This window comes from Panthera uncia (assembly GCF_023721935.1).
Source record: "Panthera uncia isolate 11264 chromosome E2 unlocalized genomic scaffold, Puncia_PCG_1.0 HiC_scaffold_20, whole genome shotgun sequence".
NCBI lineage: Eukaryota > Metazoa > Chordata > Mammalia > Carnivora > Felidae > Panthera > Panthera uncia.
In genome coordinates, this window is record NW_026057589.1 from 22,553,458 (window position 1) to 22,571,912 (window position 18,455).

The window sequence follows — 18,455 nt, forward strand, 5'->3', positions numbered from 1 at the left end:
GGGGGGACAGAGGGGAGGGGGGAGGGGAAGTGGGAGGGAGGGGGAAGGGGGAGGGGGAGGAGAGGAAGAGGAGTGGGATGGAGGGAGGGCATAAGGAGGGACAGAGGGGAAGGGGGAGGGGAAGTGGGAGAGAGGGGGAAGGGGGAGGGGGAGGAGAGGAAGAGGAGTGGGATGGAGGGAGGGGATAAGGGGGGAACAGAAGGGGAAGGGGGAGGGGAAAGGGGAGGTGGGGGGAAGAGGAGGGGAAGGAGGGGGTAAGGGGAGGGAAGTGGGGAGGGACGGAGGTTGATGAAAGAACAGCCGATCAAGGAGGCAAGAGGCAGGGGAAGCAGGCGTGGCCCCAGCTGGTGCGGGGACACAGGACAAGAAGCTGCACCAGGGTCAGGCGGAGGTGGCACCTGGGGGTCGTGTCAGCGTGCAGCGATTCTGTCTCCGCTTTCTAGAATTCCCAGGTGCAGAATGTTCACAAAGCGCCGTTCCTCATCCCAGCGTCCCGCCATGCCTCTCCTCGTCCAGCTCCTCCCTCCCCACGGGACAGAAGGTGGGCGGCAGGTGGGGGGTGGCCCTGGGGATCGAGGAAGAGCTGGGGTCCAAGAGCTGTGTGACCTCAGCCAAGGCACTTCCCTCTCGGAGCCTGAGGGTCTGAAGTTCGGCCCCCCCAGGCTCTGTGTCCTGGTCTGTGAAACAGGCGTCCTGCCACCAGCCGCAGGGACGGTGGCCACTGTCACTGTCACTGTCACGGAGCAGTCCCAGGAGGGCACTGCATTAGAAGACTGCCCGGGGCATCCTGAGCTGGGTCCAGAGGAGGAGGTGCTCCCCGGGGCGATCCGCTCCGTCTGGGGTGGGGGGTGGGGGCTGGGGGCGGAGGGCCAGCCCGGAAGAGGCCACAGATGCTGCGTGGGAGAGGCCCCGCGTGGGACGGGCTGAAGCTTGATTCTACACCTGTGTGAGTGGAGGCCTGCCTTCACGGTCATTCTCACGGCAACGACAGCTGACTGATATCAAGCGAACGCTTTTAAAAAAGCCAAGTCTTGGGGCGCCTGGGTGGCTCAGTCGGTTGAGCGTCCGACTTTGGCTCAGGTCACGATCTCTGGTTTGTGAGTTCGAGCCCCACGTCGGGCTCTGTGCTGACAGCTCAGAGCCTGGAGCCTGCTTCAGATTCTGTGTCTCCCTCTCTCTCTCTCTCAAAAATAAACATAAAAATGGGGCGCCTGGCTAGCTCAGGTGGTAGAGCATGAGACTCTCGATCTCAGGGTTGTGAGTTCAAGCCCCATGTTGGGTATAGAGAGTACCTAAATATAAAATTAAGGTTTAATTAAGCCTGTTTCAGATTCTGTGTCTCCCTCTCTCTCTGACCTTCCCCCGTTCATGCTCTGTCTCTCTGTCTCAAAAGTAAATAAACGTTAATAAATAAATAAATAAAAAGCCAATTCGTGAGCCGAGATGATTATAAAAATTACTCCGCTCAGGGGCGCCCGGGTGGCTCAGTCGGTTGAGCGTCTGACTTTGGCTCGGGTCCTGATCTCACAGCTGGTGAGTTCGAGCCCAGCGTCGTCGGGCTCTGTGCTGACAGCTCGGGGCCTGCTTCGGATTCTGTGTCTCCTTCTCTCTCTGCCCCTCCCCCGCTTACACTCTGTCTCTCTCTCAAAAATAAATAAAACCCCTACAATTTTTTAGAAAGTAACGATTTAATGGGAGAAAGGAGATCTAGCGGGAGGGGTCCCCCCCCTGGGCTCCAAGTGCAGTCAGGCTAGTTTAGGTATAAATGTTCTCTCTTTCACACTTTTGCAGGAGTGTGAAAAACCTCCCTTTCATCTTGAATCGGGCTGTTTATGTTCCCTTGGAAATATCAGATTGTTAATTATTTGCACAACAGCTTGAAGTAGAACAGGTTCTTTCTTGCACCCAGGCATAAAAATCCCCCTACGCCAAACGGCCACAACAGGGACAGGCAATGATACAAACTTCCTTCCTCCCGCGGTGGGGGGGGGGGGGGGCCTGTCCCTCCTCTGCGCCATCAAGATAGATGGGGATCAGCTCTTTGCACACCACACGGCGTTCTCTGAAACCATGAGCATCTCCAGGGCAAGGACACGCTTGGCCAAGTTGTCTGTGCCTGTTTTCACAGCAGCCTTCAAGACACTACCACCGGCCCACAGCAGTGAGTGCCTGCCGGCTCACCTACGGGTTTGCAAAGGGAAAAGTCAACCGGTTTGTTCTCTGCACAGAGAAGAAAAATTAAGGCGCCGGCTGGCTGCGGGGCCCGAGCGGGCGGGGAGGTGCCTACTTCTAGAAGGCTGGCCCCTGGGGGTCTGTCTGCTGATTCCCTTCAGTTCCTACTTTTGCAGCTCAGAAGCCGGGCTCTAGAGGGGGAGATAAAATCTTTCTGGAGTGAATCATACAGGTGTAGGGTTGGAAGTGGCCGTAGATAAACGGTTCCTGATAAAATATAGAGTGTCCAATTACGGCATGGGACATACTCATATTAAAAATCCTTCATCATTTATCTGCAATTGAAAACTAACTGGGCATCCTGGTTTTTTTTTTTTTTTTTTAAAGATTGTCTTTTCTTTTTTTAAAATGCTTATTTTTGAGAGAGAGAGCGTGAGTGGGGGAGAGGCCAAGAGACACAGAATCCAAAGCAGGCTCCAGGCTCTGAGCTGTCAGCACAGAGCCAGACGCGGGGCTTGAACCCACAAAACTGTGAGATCATGACCTGAGCCGAAGTCGGACGCTTAACCGACTGAGCCACCACATCCAATGTGGGACTTGAACTCACAATGCTGGGATTAAGAGTCCCATGCTCTACCAACTAAGCCAGCCAGGTGCCCCTTAAAAATTTTATTTTGGGGGCACCTGGGTGACTCAGTCAATTGAGCATCTGACTGTTATTTCGGCTCGGGTCACCATCCCAGGGCAGTGGGATTGAGCCCCGTGTTGGGCTCTGTGCTGAGCATGGAACCTGCTTAAAATTCTCTCTCTGTCCCTACCCCTCTCCCCTGCTCGCAATTCTGCCTCTCTCTAAAATTAAAAAAATAAAAAATAGGGGTGCCTGGGTGGCTCATTCAGTTAAGTTCAACTTTGGCTCAGGCTACGATCTCGCGGCTCCTGGGTTCGAGCCCCGCGTCGGGCTCGGTGCTGACAGCTCAGAGCCTGGAGCCTGCTTCGGATTCTGTGTCTCCCTCTCTCTGCCCGTCTCCTCCCCATGCTCTCTCTCTCTCTCTCTCTCTCAAAGGTGAATAAACATTAAAACACCTTTTTAATTAAAAAAATGAAATTAAAACAGTAACAGTAAAAAAGAGTTTAAGTAATCTCTACCCCCAATGTGGGGCTCGAACTCGTGACCCCAAGATCAGGAGGCACACGCTCCACCGACAGAGGCAGCCACGGGCATCCCGAATTCTTATTTGCGAGAGCCGGCAGCTCGACACAGAGGCGGCCGTCGTTCTAACATGGGTCTCCCAGATGAGGACACGGAGACCCAGAGAGGGAAAGTGAGTGAAAGGCAGAGTCCAGCTGGAAGTCTGACCCTGGTCTCTGCAGAGCCACCTCCCGGAAGAGATCAGAATAACCCTCTCGAGGTGGCGCCTCCTGAACAAAGACCTCACCTGAAGCCCAGGGAGGGGGCAAGGGGGAAGCATCATAGCTGAGGAATGCGACACTCTGCCCAAGTGGGTGGGCCCACGGCAGGAGGGAACCAGGTGCCGCTCCCAGCCAGCGGGGGTGGGGGGTTGGGGGGACCTGGGCAAGCTGTCCACACCTGGGTCCGTGTTGCAAACACAGGGGAGCAGATACGAACAGGCTGGGCACGCTGGGCTCCCCGTAGGCACAGGGAACATCTTGGTTTTCTTCCTTCTTTAGAAAAGGCACTTTCTTTTTGTCACAGGCTTAGAATTCCTGCAATTCCAGCCAGAGGGTCTGTGCCGGGAACAGATGCTACGAGCATTAACACGCCTCCCATCCTGGTACACAGAGTGCAAAACATGAACATCTCCTGGCCTTTGCCCGCGGGCCTGCAGGAGGCTGTGAGCTCCTCTCCGAGAGACAGCGCGGGGACAGAGAGCCCGGGGACAGCTGCCAGGGGCCAGCAGCAAGTGAGAGAGGATGGGGGGCAGGGCACACACTGACACTGCCAGCTACTATTCTGTCCCGGCACAGGGTGCTTCCCTGTGATTGACCGTGTAACTTTGAGCAAAATACTTGCCCACTGCCTGCTCGGGCCTCTGTGTGGTCAAGTTCAATGCTTATGGTTTGCGTACCTTTTCAAATGTCATATGCCAATAAAAGTGTTTATTTCAAAATAAGAAGTATGCTGTTAGAAGTCAAGATAATGGTTAATGAACCACGGGTTAATTTTAAAACATGTGATTAAAAGGGCGCCTGGGTGGCTTAGTCAGCTGAGCATCCGATTCCTGATTTCGACCCAGGCATGTCATGATCTCACAGTGCGTGGGTCTGAGCCCCACATCAGACTCTGCCCTGACAGTGCAGAGCCTGCTTGGGATTCTCTCTCCCTTTCTCCCTGCCTTTCTCTCTCAAAATAAATAATCATTAAAATAAAAAACATGCAATTAAAAACATTTTTTTTTAAGTAAGCTCCACACCCATGGTGGGGCTCGAACTCACAACCTTGAGATCAAGAATCATTTGCTCTTCTGACTGAGCCAGCCAGGTGCCCCCCAAAACACGCAACTGTTTGTTTAAAAAAAATTTTTTTTTTTTTTTTTTTTTTAATTTTATATTTAGGTACTCTCTATACCCAACATGGGGCTTGAACTCACAACCCTGAGATCGAGAGTCTCATGCTCTACCACCTGAGCTAGCCAGGCGCCCCATTTTTATGTTTATTTTTGAGAGAGAGAGAGAGGGAGACACAGAATCTGAAGCAGGCTCCAGGCTCTGAGCTGTCAGCACAGAGCCCGACGTGGGGCTCGAACTCACAAACCAGAGATCGTGACCTGAGCCAAAGCCGGACGCTCAACTGACTGAGCCACCCAGGCGCCCCAAGCAATTGTTTCTTTCCAGCAGCCTTGATGACAGGAGCCACAAACTACCAGCCCACAGCAGTGAGTACCTGCCAGCTCACCTCCTGAAGGTTTTCAGTGTAAAGAGAAAAGTAAACGATGCGCACTGCCTGTGGGGGACAAGGAACCAGCCCTGGCTCCCAGGGAAGACTGTGGCTGTGTATATTGTACCGTGATAATATTTTAATGGGTGGTGGTGGGGGGGGGTTTGCACTTGGTGGTCCCAGGGGCCTGGCCTTGCCTCTTTCCCGCCCCATGACCTTCACAAGCCTCTGTGTCCTCATCTGTAAAATGGGGATAACACCAGTATCCGGTCAGAGGATGAGAAGGAACAACACAGGTGATGGGACCAGCTCCCACCACGGGGTCTGGGACGGCGGGGCTCGCTCCATGTTCAATAGCACTGCTCTCTTTCCATGCCGGCTGAGGGCAAGTTCCAGGCTCAAGTCCTCAGAGGGGACCTAAACTGCGGCTCAGCGCCCACTGAGTTGCACCCCACCAGCAAGGGCTTCCAGGGAGAGGAGATTAGGTGGTGAAGCTTTCAGCCTCCTTGGGGCTTGCAGAGGGATTAAGTCTTTCCATAAATACACTGCTTCCCTCCCTCCCTCCCACCCTGCCATCCATCCGGAGGAACCGGTACCCAGGGTGGGGACGAAGAACCCAAGGTGGGTGTGGCCTGGACAAGGTAAGTGGGAGGGCTGGTGCAGGGATCCTTGGGGGCTGGGCAGGAAACACCAGGGCCTGCCAGTCCAGCCGCGCCTCTCTGAGCCTCAGCTTCCTCATCTGTAAAGTGGGGCGTTCGTCCCACAAAGGCTGCACGATCTCAGAAGTGCCCTCACCCCGCTGCCTTCCATCTCCCCTCTGGCTGCTCAGCCGGCACAGGCTGACCCTGCTGTGGGTTCCACCCAGGCCCCAGAGCCCGGCGCCGCGGGACAGTCCGACCGCCCTTGACCCCGCCCCCCACGCGGCCGAGCGAGCGGAGCTGCGGGTCTCCCTTAATGAGAGCCTCCCCGGGTTCCGCTGAGCTCTGCCTGCCCGGAGAAGGCGCGCGTTGCGTTCACACTGGTCGCCCTTTGCGGTTGCAAACCTGCTTTGATGCCCTGGGAGCCGAGGGGGCCCCTAAGTGAGGCGGCTCATAAATAATATAGTTTGAAATACTCGATCGAGGGGAAATGGTTCCTCTCGAGGCCTCCTGCCCCCACCCCCGGCTGGGTTCCTTTCCAGCTCTGAGGAATGGCGGTCTGGCCCATTCCCGAGGAACTCGTGACAGCGCGGGGTGTCGGCTGGAGAGTGGGGGGCCAGAGGCGGCCACGCGCGGACACACCCCCCACCCGCCCCGTGTAAGTTGCAACACGGCCAGAGGGGCCCAACTCTGCCCCAGCCCGCGTGTCCGCAGAAAAGTCTGCGAGAAGTTAGGGGGACGTCCGGGCCCGCGAGGGTTCCCCGCCCCCCTCCCCCCACCGCCCCCGGGGACCCTCTGGCCTCCCCGGGCGCGCCCTTCCCGCCGCGGGAGCCGGCGGGGCGTGGACGCCGCTCGGGGGACTGCGGCTCTCGGGGACCGCGGCGTCCACTGGAAGGGGTGGGCGGGCAGCGCGGGGCACTCACCGCTTCCTGGGGGGCTCACTGCGGAGCCGCGCCCGGGGCGCACGGGGCCCACCCGGGCGCTGGTGGCGGCGGCGGCCGGGCTCCGGGGGCCGCGGCGACGAGCCTGCAAGAGAGAGCAGCGGGGGTCATGGCCCGGGCCGGGTAGCGCACTGGGGTCCCCGCTCCGCCCCGGCCGGCGCTCCTGGCCGCCGCCGCCGCCGCCGCGAGCACGCCTCCCGCCCCCCCTCCCCTCCCCGGCCCCTCGGGGCGGTGCCGCCCGCAGCCCCGCCCCGCCCGCGGGCGCCGGATCGCTCGGCCCGGGCGCGGGGGCGGAGCAGGCCCGCCCACCGCCTCCAGCCGACCGTGCCAGGGGCGCGCCCGGCGCCCGCGCCTCCGGCCTCCCGCTTCAGTTTCCTCTCGCCCTGCCCGGAGGAGGAGGAGGAGGAGGAGGAGGGTGGGGCCCAAGGAAAGTGTGGGCCCCTCCCCGGGGCTGGGTGCCAAGCTCCCTGAAGCCGTGCACCCCTGCCCGGGGGGGAGGGGGGGCGGCGGCGGTGTGTGGAGAGGGGCTCCGGGGTCACCCCGTACCGTGTGGTCATACTCGAGTCGGCCCCGTCGCCCGGCTGCAGGGAGGGGAGGCTCCAACATCCCGCCATCCCCAGTCCCCTACCCCTGCGCGGGGCCCTGGGGACAAGTAAGCAACGTGCCCCCACGTCTTAGGGGAGCTACGGGGCCTCGGATGGCCCTCGTGATCAAAAGGAAGCCTCCCTGGTGTCGGGGTCTGGCCCCTCTGCTCTCTGCCCGCGCTATCACTCTTCACCTCTGGAGGTGACAGCTTCAGATATTTGCTGATACCCAGCTGGGAGTAACTCCCCAGTTCCCCTCCCGGTGGGTACAGAGATCTTTTATCCAAATGGGTTTCTTAGGAGGCTCCCTGGTGTGGAGGTCTCGGCTGGCACCCACCCAGCTAGCCAGGAGGAACAAAAGCGTCCCCTCCCATGGGTTCTTTCTGTCCCTGCAGAAGTCCCTCATGCCAGCTCCTTCTAACACGCCCAAGGTCTCCACACCCTGTGCTGTGTGTACTTCTGGAGGCTTGGAAGGGGAAACTGAGTCACAGAGCAGGACAGTGACACTCCCTTGGCGAAAGCAGGAAAGAATTGAGTTGCAGGAAATAGAGTCAGCATCCTAGCTGTGTTCGCCCTTTGAGTCATTCCTAAAAATGCTGCAATCTTTTTGTATCAAAGTCAGGAGTGACAGGTAGAAATGTATCCTGTTCCCCTCCCGAAAGGACAGAAGGGGGCAGGGTCAGGGACAGGATGCTCCTTCCATGGGTCCCCACTGGGAGGGAAGGTGGGCTGCCCAGGGTCTGTGTCCTGGCTGTGAGCTGTGGGGCAGGGCTGCTCGGAATTGTCTCCTTCAATGGTGGCAACACAGGTGTGGGGGAGGCCCTGGGGACGGTGGGCACAGCCACCAGGGCCTTGTTCCTGCCAGGTGGAGACCAGCGAGGCCTTTCCAGCAGGCAGAGAAGTCCTCAGCCGGCTGAACGGATGCTCGTTGTGAGATCAGCATTTCCGGGCCTCGGTTTCCACAAGGGACAAATGGGGATCTATTCGTGTCCACAAAACCTTTTGGAGCACTTACTCTGCGTCAGGCACCGGGGAACCCCAGTGTGTAGGATCACTGTCAGTGACGGCGTCACCTATGCACGAAACCCCCACGTCATCACCTGCTCAGGACAGGCCCTGCGAGGGGGAGACACTGATGCTCTCTCCATTTCCCCAGGGGGCTGCGGCACAGGCTAGCTAGTGGGCCGCGGGAGAGACTTTGTCCCCATTCAGGGCGGGAGGTTGGGGGTTGCTACTGAGAGGCGGCCAGGAGGATGCGTTTTGTCAACAGCAAGGGTTGAGGTGAGGAATGCAAACAATCCAGTTTAACTTGCTCCTCCCCCGCCCGGCTCCCCCTCCCTCCCCCTGCGCCGCACCCCCCCCCCCCTCCCTGGGGAACAGGAGGGGTTGTGCTTCAGTGTGTCCGAACCGATCAGGGTCTGCACTTGACATTGACATCCTTCTGGGGCTGGGTCATTCTCTGTCGTGGGGGCCGTCCTGGGCACTGCGGGATACTGAACGGCATCCCTGGCCGTCACCCCCTGGATCCCACTAGCATCACCTCCCCCTTTGCAACTTGTGACAGCTACACACCTGTCCACTGGGGGGCGCAATCACCTGCTCATCCCCTGAGTGGATTCCAGCGGTTCCCGGGGGCGGGGAGGTGAACAAGCAGATAAATGAAAATGCATAAGGCAAACACCCAGGCCCAGGCTCACCCCAGGGAAGGCAGAGCCCAGGTATGGGTGTTTTCTAAAAACTCCCAGGTGACACGCAGTGGCTGCTCCCATGGAGAACCTCGAGTCTAACGGCAGGGTCCACTTGGCAGACTGGGGACTTAGGGACACATCAACCAAGTGCCGTGTGTGACACGTGTGCAGATCCTGATATGCACAGACCTGCCACGGAAAGGTATTTGTGAGGTAACAGTGGAAAAAGGAACAGGGTCTGGGTATTAGACAATATTAAGAAATGATGAATTTGAGAAACAGCCGGACGTAGGGGAAGGGAAGGAAAACTACGATAAAAACGGAGAAGAAGGCAAATTATAAGAGACTCCTAAATACGGAGAGCAAACTGAGGGTTGACAAGGGAGGTGGGTGGGGGATGGGCACTGAGGAGGCCACTTGCTGGGAGGAGCTCTGGGTGTTGTAGGTAAGAGATGAGTCACTGGATTCTACTCCCGAAGCCAAGACTCCACTGTACGTCAATGAACTTGAATTTAAACTAAAAGAAAGAAATTATTACTGATTTTAATAGATACGGCAGTGGTATCATTGTGCCTTTAAAAGCTCCTGTTAGCGATGCGTATGGAAGTGTATTTATGGGTCAATTTGGTATGAGAAGCAGTTTGCTTTAAAAGTGTCCAGGAAAATAAAAAGGGGGAGGAGAGAGACAAAGCAAATGATGGGAAACGTGGATAATTGTCGAAGTTACGTGGATGTGTCTCCACTCGAGTGTGTGTTTGCAACTTTCCAAAGAGAAGCACCTGTCGGGCTTAGTCGGTGGAGCTTATGACTCTTGATCTCGGGGTCGTGAGCTAGAGCTCCACATTGGGTGTAGAAATCACTTAAATAAATCTTTAAGAAAAGAAAAAAGAAAATTTCCAAAAATAAAAAGATTTTGGTTTAAAAGAAAAAAGAGAGAGAAGAAAGAGAGAGGGCCTATGTGGACACTGTTCTCCTGGCAGCCGGGTGAGGTACCCACCCCCTGGCGCTTGGGCTTGGTGTGGAGGTGGGGTGGGTTCTGGGAGTGGAGGCTCACCTTGCACCCCCACCTGGAAGCAGCCGTTACTGAAGAGAGGAGTGGGCAGCCTTGAACCTGCAGGCCGGGGGCCCCACACCAGGCCTGTGACCAGAATCACCTGGAGCTTCGGGAAAAGGCAGGTGGTGCAGGCCAGGGGAGGCTTCCTTAGGTGTGGGCCCGGCCGGGCGGCTGTGAAGTCAGGCCCCTGACACCTGTCCCCAAAGCCCTTCCTTTTCAGCCCCAAACCCCTTGGTCTGCGGAGGAAGCAGGACGGTGGGAGCAATTCCTCCCGGCCCGGCCCCTCCCCTGGGGATGAACCCAGCAACAGCTTCCTGTGCGGGATTCAGCAAGAGTCCCCAGCCCTGACCGGGTGCCTGCACGTGCCAGAGGCTCTGGGCTCTAGTGGGTGAACAAGACCGTCGAGAGCCCTAGCCCCGTGGACATTAGGGGCTGCGCACTGAGAAGGAAACTAAAATGGTTAGGAGGCTGTGAAGGGTGGTGGCGGGGAGCTAACACTTTGCAGAAGGTGGCCTTTCGGGAAGCCTCTGGAGGGCATCAGGAGGAAACGCTAGCTTCGGGGATTCTGGCTTCGGGGCAGGTCCCAAGGAGGGTGGAAAAGGGAGCACAGTTGTAGGACAACTTCCTCCTCCTGAACCGTCTCCTCCCCCACTGCCCTAGCCCCGCCGGCCCCTCCTGACTTCCAGAGCTCTGAGCAAGGGTCCCTTTGCCAGTGTGGAACCACAGCCTGTCGTGGGTTCACCGGCCATGTCGCTGAAGGTCTGTCTGTCACCAGCAGGTAAGCCCCCAGGAGGCAGGGACCAGGTCTGCTTTGCATGGTTGGCAGAGTGCAGGCACTCCATGCTTCAGGGAGAATGGAGTGTGAATGAGTGAACGAAGAATTACAAGTCCTCAGAAGGGTTCTGGGGGACTGGGGGACCAGACGCATCCCAGACGCGAGGGCCCATTCCCAAAGGGAGCCATCTGCTAAAATGCCAACCAGCGCAGTTGGCCGGGGGAGCTTTGGGGAGAGCCCCTCTCCGAGGGTGCTGTGCCCAGATACAGTGAGGAGCTGGTCCTGTCTCTGTGACCTGGTCACTTGGGGCCCTTCTCAGTTGTCACAGAGGGGCTGCATGGAGGAGGGTCCCCATCTGGGCTGCATCAGGAGATGGGGCCAGAGGCCACGGAGAGGAGGGGAGGTGTGGTTGTTTCGGACACTTTCTGGGCCTAGACGGACATCAGGCAGGCCCGAGTCTCAGCAGGGACCAAGGGTGGGCTGCGATCTGGGATGATCGCAGGACAGCCTGTGATATGGCACAGGGTTGGGGTTGGGGGGCGGTGGTCCTGCAGTCTGGCCTCCTAGCAGACCCCACATGGGTCTGAGAAGCTTGGGTCTTCCTGGTCACTGTGATGCAACCACCCTGTACCCTGGGAGCACCACCGAGTCACGGGTGGCTTGGAGGGATCTGGGTCATCTGACAATGGCAAGCCCCCATCAGGTGACAGCAGCCCCAGCCTGTGTCATGAGCTGCCCAAGAACCACCTGGCCGAGCCCACGCATCCCACAGAACTGGGAGGAAATAGAACACAGTCGTTGTTTCAAGCCACTTAGTTTTGGGACATTTGTTACACGGCAACAGATTGCTGAGACAAGCTTCTACGAAGTGCCAAGCATAGATGTGATCTGAGTTAATGCTTTGTTTAAGCTTGGCCTTAGTTTGTTGCAGTTAGATTTATGAATTATTCCACATGTCCAAAAAAGCACAGAGCATGAGAAAATGTACACCTACAACTTGCTATATTTGCTTTCTGTTTCTGTTGTTGCTGTGACAGATACCCGAAGCTCTGTGTGTCCCCCTCCCCAATCTCATCCCCTTCCCTGCCTGTCCTCCTGGCTGTGAGGCTGACCGTCCTGCTGTGCCCTGCTGGGTACCTGTGCACTCACAGACGGTCTGCAGTTGTCTGGGTTTGCCTCTGGAGGCGCCTTGCCAGGCGGCGGGCCTCGACATCCCATTTTACAGATGCGGAAATGGGGCTCGGAGAGGTGGACCAAGGATGCCGGGCTGGAGAGGGGCAGGGCTGGCCTCTCTCGCCAGGACCCTCCAGCACGGGGTGAGTGGCAGCTGGCTCTTTCTTTCCGAGGGAGCTTTGGTGTGCGTGCATGTGCTCGCACCGTGCTGCGGGACGTTGGGAACGTGGGCCATGGGACTGGAGATTGGGGATGGGGCGCCTGGAGTTTATTCCGCAGATGGGAGGGTGGATGGGAGCGGCCCTGGCAAGGCCACGGCCGGGGCCGGGTCCATGGGACTGGTTGTGCCATCCTCTCCCTTTTTAAATCGCAACTTTTCCTTTGTATTCATTTCATATATTAAGCGAAATGCAGATAAGTGCGTTCTCCTTCACACAGAACACAATAAGTGTTCTAGATATAAATAAACACTGGCTGGAGACACTCTTGCCAATGTGAGTCTTACAACGATAATTCAGTTTTCTTCAAATGTCTCCACATATATGTTTGAAAATTCCCTAAGTAAAAGTTAAAAAAGAAACACAGGCCCTGGGGAGACAGGCCCCAGGAGACGGGGACTAACTAGGTGGCTGCACGGGGGGACGGTCTGTGCTGGGCTGTCTGCCCCACAGGGTCCCTCCCCGAGAGCCCTTGCTGCTCTGAGGTCGTCAGCAGGGCCACAGGGGCTCAACCCCACCCTGGGGGAGGCTGAGACGCCCCCTCTTCACGCCCCAGGCTGGGTCTGGCTCCCTCCTCAACGCTCCTCAAATGCCAGGGCCCTTGTGCCCCTGGGGGATGCTGTGAGGGCTTGGCTGGGGGCCGGCAGCAGTGAACGAGTCTCATCCCTGCGTCCTGGTGGGCACGCGAACCTGGGGAGTCGGGAAAGAGCCTCACTTTGCCTTCAGGGAGCAGCCGTAACTTTGGGAGAACCAGACAGATTGGAGCTCACGCCCGTGTTGAGCTGGCCTGGGTGCCGGGCCCCACGTTAAGTTGCGCGGCCTTCCGAGGCAGACGCCTTGTACAGAGGGAAGGCTGAGGCCGGTAGCGGTGCCTCACTTGCCCCAGGGCTTGGGCTGGGGGTGGCAGGGACTGGGTTTCTACCCGGCAGTCAGGCGTCCCTCGCCGCCCTCCATGCGTGCTGCGGCCGGAAGTCGGCGTGTGAGCGCATCTGTCCCTGCCCGGGGACCATCCGGGCTGCCCGTCGGGGGAGAGGGCAGAAAGTGGCCACAGGCAAAGCAGCATCTGCCCACAGATGCAGAGTCACGAGATTCGATTTATACATCACCAAAGTAAAAACCTTCAAGAGACACCATTACAGAAATTAACGGACAAGCCACAGACTAGGAGAACTCATTTGCGAATCATGTATCTGAGAAAGGACTGAATACAGAAAGAAGCCGTAAGACTCAATAATAAGGAGGCAAGTAACTCAATTAAAAACTTAAGTCTAAGGGGCGCCCGGGTGGCTCAGTTGGTTGAGCCTCTGACTCTTGATTTCAGCTCAGGTCATGATCCCAGGGTCGTGGGATCGAGCCCTGACCTGGGCTCCGCACTGAGTGTGGATCCTGTTTGGGATTCTCTCTCTCTCCTTCTCCCTCCCTCTCTCTCCCTCTGCCCCTCCCCTCCTCATGTTCTCTCTCTAAAAAAAAAAAAAAAAAGAAAGACACTTAAATTTAAGTTACAAAATTACATTCAAAACAGATCTGAATAGGGGCGCCTGGGTGGCTCAGTCGGTTAGGAGTCCGACTTCAGCTCAGGTCCCGATCTCGCGGTCCGTGAGTTCGAGCCCCGCGTCGGGCTCTGGGCTGATGGCTCAGAGCCTGGAGCCTGTTTCCGATTCTGTGTCTCCCTCTCCCTCTGCCCCTCCCCTGTTCATGCTCTGTCTCTCTCTGTCCCAAAAATCAATAAACGTTAAAAAAAAAATTAAAAAAAAAAAACAGATCTGAATAGACAGAGCACCAGAGATGTACACGGGGGGGCAGGGAGCACGAGAGAAACGGAACGCTCAGGGTCGCTGGTCGTCAGGGAAATGCAAATGAATGCCACAGCGAGGTGCCACCTCACATTCATCAGGGTGGCCGTCAGAGTAATAAAGGGACCCAGCACATGTTGGGGAGGCTGTGGGGAGGCTCTGCCATCGCTGCTGGGAATGTAAACTGATGCGGCCACTCTGGAAAGCAGCCGAGAAGAGTCTTCAAAGGCTAAACATACCATGATTCCACCCGGGCGGGAGGGGGGAGCGGGGGGCGCAATGACATTCTGGGTCCTCACAAAGACTGGTGCACGCATGCTCACGGTGGCTGGATCCACAACCCACAGGTGCAAACAGCCCGGTGACCGTCCACACGCGGGGCGTTACTGACCCGCGAGCTTGAGACCTGGAAACGCTCACTTCAGTCGGATTGAAAACTCGCGAGTGTTCGAGTACGCCAGACGGTGAGCGCTCAAAGCTGATGTTAACTCTGGGAAGTTACTTTTGGCCAAATATTTCAAAAGAAAACTTTTTATTGTTGATTTTTGAGAGACAGAGAGAGACAGAGTGTGAGCAGGGGAGGGGCAGAGAGAGAGGGAGACACAGAATCCGAAGCCGGCTCCAGGCTCCGAGCTGTCAGCACAGAGCCCGACGCGGGGCTCAAACTCACGAACTGTGAGATCATGACCTGAGCCGAAGTCGGGTGTTCAACCGACTGAGCCACCCAGGCGCTCCTAATAGCCAAATATTTCAAATGCAAAATCACAGAAATTATTTTTTAAAAAGCTCCAGAGCCAATGGTGTTTAATGGTAGGTGTGGGTGAGACTTTTCACCAGTGTCCAGGACTCTGGGGTGAGGCCTGGCAAGGCAGGAGATTTGGAAGCACCAACCTGGGCTGGGGTTGGGGTCATGAGTGTGGAGAAACAGGGGGAGTCCCTGGTGGGGGCAGGGATGAGATTTGTGGGCAGTGGACGGGTGGGGGGACAGGAAGGGGCGTCCCTGAGGGGTCAAGGACTGGACATATGGGCAGTGGATGGGGGACAGGAGGAATCAAGGACGGGTCCCCATCCTGTGTCTCCTTCAGCCCGTGGGTGAATTTGCTTTGTTGAATTCATTTCTATTTTGGCAAGTTCAAGCAACCAGCAGATCTTAGAACCATCTTGAAGACAAAAACATTGGTACTTGGTGATCTGTAGTGAGTTGGTTGCTTTTGATCGGCACTCTTGTTCATGTACTAGTATGTTCTAAAACGACAGCAATGCCACTTATGTGAAGTCATGTCTGGGGACCTCACCTGTCCACACCCCGAAGCCCTGTGCCAAAGACCACCCAGCGGTCAGAGGTAAGACCCAATCCAAACCTTTTGCCTTTATTTTACATATTATTGAACAAGTCTGGTTTCTCCAGCTCAGCTTAGAGGGAGTCAGTTCAGAGGGGGTCTGGATGGGCCAGGGGAAAATGAGGGCAGGGAAGGACATGGACCGCAGATGCCCTAGGCAGCAGGGGCGGATGAAGGCTCTGGACCAGAGAAGAACGAGGAACTAGGAAAGCAGACCCAAGGCCCAGAAAGTGTGGCCCCTGGGGACGGTGGAGACACAGTCTTCCATGCTCGACAGGGCCTCAGGGTGTCGCCATTCAACTGTCCAGCCTCGTACCTACCGGTCACCATGTGTCACGGAGAAAAGGATGAAGGTCATTGGCAAACATTTCCCACCTAAAACCATTAGACTACGTGTGAGCACCGTGTCGGACGGGTGACGTTCAGTTGCCTGAAGCCCTGAGTAACAGATTTCTTCCCAGAGTGCAGATGGGTGAGCTTTCTGCACATTTTGGAACGAGAGGGGAGCCGCCGACACTTCAGACCGGGCTCCCCACTGCTCCGGGGTTACTCTGCAGGGCACCCCAAGCTGGAAGCCTTGGGGCTCTTTGTTCAAGCTCCGCCTGGCTTAGCCGCTCCACAGGCGGCTTCAAAGTTAACCTTTCTCAGGGCATCACGGCGGCCCCGTGGAGTGCAGGGCCGGGGCACCGTGCCCAGGGGCCGAGCCAAGCTTTGGTGTCCTTCTTCCTCGAGGCCTTGGGCAGGCACAGCGGCTGACTCACCACCCTCCACAGTGTAGTCCTGGCCTCCCGTGGGCTTAGGGACAGCGCCGGCAGGGTAGGGCTGGGAGGGAAACGAGGGTGCTCGCCCAAGGGGGCCCGAGCCATCCTGCAGGACATCGTTTCTGTGGTCGGCGTGGGGCTTTCCGGGAGGCCCTGCTGCGGTGGGGGGGGAGGGCCGGGAGTCTGGCCCGGCAGAGCCCGGGCTTCTCTCCCAGGCAGCTGGTCTCCAGGGGCCCACCCCTCAGTCCCCGGAGGCAGGGGGCCAAGGGGCGCATAGCTCTCAGCCTTGGCACAGGCGCCAGGGGTGGGGCCGGGGGGCCCCAGCTACGCCAAGGATGTCTTCCTCTCAAGTGTCTGATTTCACTCACTCATTCATCAAACGCTCCCCGGGCGCCTGCCACCAGGCACCTGCCGGGCAGACTGTAGGGCTGCATCATCCCACAGAAATCTAACTCCTGCCCCCGGTGCCGCTTACAGATTTCCTAGCAGCCTTGTTAAAAGGAGTGAAAAAAAGACAGGCAAAGTGCATTCTAGGGGTCTTTTTCGTTTGACCCAATGTCTCCAAACACGATCGTTTCAACGTGTAACCGGCATAAGGATTATTCATGAGACAGCTTGTATTCTTTCCTTTTTTGTACCGCGTCTTCCAAAGCGGGCACGTATTTTACACTCGGGCACTCAGAGCACATCTCGGTTCAGAACAGCGCATTTCAGGTCCCGGCCGCGTCACTCGGTAGTGGCACGCCCGCATTTGGCGACCGAGGAGGCCCCAGCGCACACCCACCCGACGGGCGCCAAGCGCCGGCTCTGGCCGCGGCGCCGAGAACTCTTCCCAGCTCGTGCGGTGGAAGGAAGCGGGCAGCATCTGGGAAGCTCATCCCCCGCCGCCCAGCCGCTCCACCGAGGGGTCTGTGTCCTGGGACACGCGCACGAGCAGGCAGGCGCGGGGCTGTTCGCCCAGCACCGTGGGTCAAACCGCCAAGTAGGAACTGCCATCCGTCAGAAGGATGAACGGACGCCCTGGGGCGTGGATAGGCGGTGGCCTCATTCGGCGGAAGATCGCACGGCGGCCAAGGGGACGCGACCCAGACCTGTGGGTGTCCGCACGGGAAATACTCAAAGGCACAGCGAGTAGGGAAAAACGCACGGACGGCGTGATGTCGATTGGGACACTTTGGAAAAAAGACCAAGTGGAAGTCGCACACCCCCGCAACGCGACCCGACTCGCGGGGAGGCACGCCCCGGCCTCCGGGGAGCGCTGGACTCCGGGAAGGGGGAGAAAGAGGCGGGAAGGGGGAGGAAGCCAGAGGCGGTCTCAGCTCAACATTTTAGCTCCGAGCAAAGTCAGCAACTGCAGCGAGGGGCTCCTGAGTGTCGTACGAGAGCGCGCGTGAAGGTGTTCTCTGTACTCATCTGTACTTGAGATGCTCCGTAGTAAAAAAATTAAGGCCCCTCTGAATGAAAAACTAAAGAATGGCCTCGCGAAGGTCACCTGCCCACCCCGCCGTTCGGTGTCCCCCCCTCAAAGATGGGGTGAGAGTACCTACATCACCCAGCTGACGTGGAGCCAAAGCGTGGCCATTTTTTCACGACCAGCGTCTGGTGAGACTCGCAGCCGTGAATATTTGGGGACTGCTTGGTGTGTGCCCGGCACTAACGAACCGACCCGATGGCGACGAGGACATTTTACAGATGAGGACACGGAGGGCGGAGAGGTTGCCCAGCGTTGCCGGGGTTTGAGCTCAGCCAGCCAGATTCAGAACTGGCCTTTTGACTCCCTTGCACCTACTCAGTGCTGATTCGCTCTCCTTTCCCAGACGCGGAAACCACTTTTCGAGCCTGCAGGTGGCAAGTCGAGCCCGGTGCTTGGGGCCCCGGCTAATCCCGGGAGAGGCAGGTGGGTCTTGCTCTGGCTGCAGATGGCCCTCCCCTGCACGGACAAGCCCGCCTGGGGACCAAAGAGCCACCTGCCGACTTTAGCCCCTGCCCCCGCCCCCCCACCCCCATGCCGCCAGCACACCAAGTTCAAAGGAGTGCACCAAGTTAAGACTGAGGCCATCAGCAGCCCCACCTTTGTCTCCAGCTATAAAAATATTCACCAGGATGGGGGTCTACACGGAAGGGGGTTCTGAGTCCTAGATCCACCTTCAAGGTTCCCCCCCCCCCCCGCCCCGCCTCGCCCCGGGGGCCTTGGAGAGCGGCTCGCTTGGCTGGAAGGCCTGGCTGCCTCATCTGGGGAGCAAAGGAAGTGCCTGCTCCCTGCAGCATAAAGGCAAAACCCGAAGGCTCGGAGGGTCGCTGCTGGGCGGCCACACAACTGGGCAGACAGGTGAACGTCGTCTTCCTCCCGGGGCGCTGCTCGCCGACAGCGAGAAGAAAGTGAACTGTCTTTTCAACATTCCATTTAATTCCAGTATCTCAT

General features: G+C 57.6%; 1 protein-coding gene and 2 non-coding genes across 3 annotated transcripts in view; 1 reads left to right on the forward strand and 2 right to left on the reverse strand.

Annotated features, from left to right (window-relative positions):
• CE2H16orf74 (chromosome E2 C16orf74 homolog) overlaps positions 1–6,825 on the reverse strand; it is a 30,952-nt gene extending 24,127 nt beyond the window's left edge. The window contains exon 1 of the mRNA XM_049622615.1: positions 6,630–6,825. The gene's annotated coding sequence lies outside the window, so the exon portion shown is untranslated. The remainder of the gene's footprint in view (positions 1–6,629) is intronic.
• Positions 1,210–1,282, forward strand: TRNAE-CUC (transfer RNA glutamic acid (anticodon CUC)). Its single transcript has one exon. It is a non-coding gene; the product is annotated as a tRNA-Glu (tRNA).
• TRNAE-CUC (transfer RNA glutamic acid (anticodon CUC)) lies at positions 4,757–4,829 on the reverse strand. Its single transcript has one exon. It is a non-coding gene; the product is annotated as a tRNA-Glu (tRNA).
• Positions 6,826–18,455: the final 11,630 nt, after the last annotated feature.